Source organism: Cariama cristata, unplaced genomic scaffold (genome assembly GCF_000690535.1).
Source record: "Cariama cristata isolate BGI_N322 unplaced genomic scaffold, ASM69053v1 scaffold9247, whole genome shotgun sequence".
Lineage (NCBI taxonomy): Eukaryota > Metazoa > Chordata > Aves > Cariamiformes > Cariamidae > Cariama > Cariama cristata.
In genome coordinates this window covers 1-257 of record NW_009628347.1, presented here as the reverse complement: position 1 = coordinate 257, position 257 = coordinate 1, and positions in this window count along the sequence as shown.

Here is a 257-nt window from a genome sequence, read left to right as displayed (position 1 = left end):
GCACCTGGAGCCCGTTTCCTCTTGTCCTATCGCTAATTACTGGGGAGAAGAGACCAATCCCGCCTCGCTACAGCCTCCTTTCAGGTCATTGTGGAGGGAGATAAGGTCTCCCATCAGCCTCCTTTTCTCCAGACTAAACACCCCCAGCTCCCTCAGCCACTCCTGGTAAGATTTTTTTCTTTTTTCCAGGCCCTTTACCGGCTTTGTTGCTCTTCTCTGAACTCGCTACAGCACCTCAATGTCCTTTTTGTAGTGAG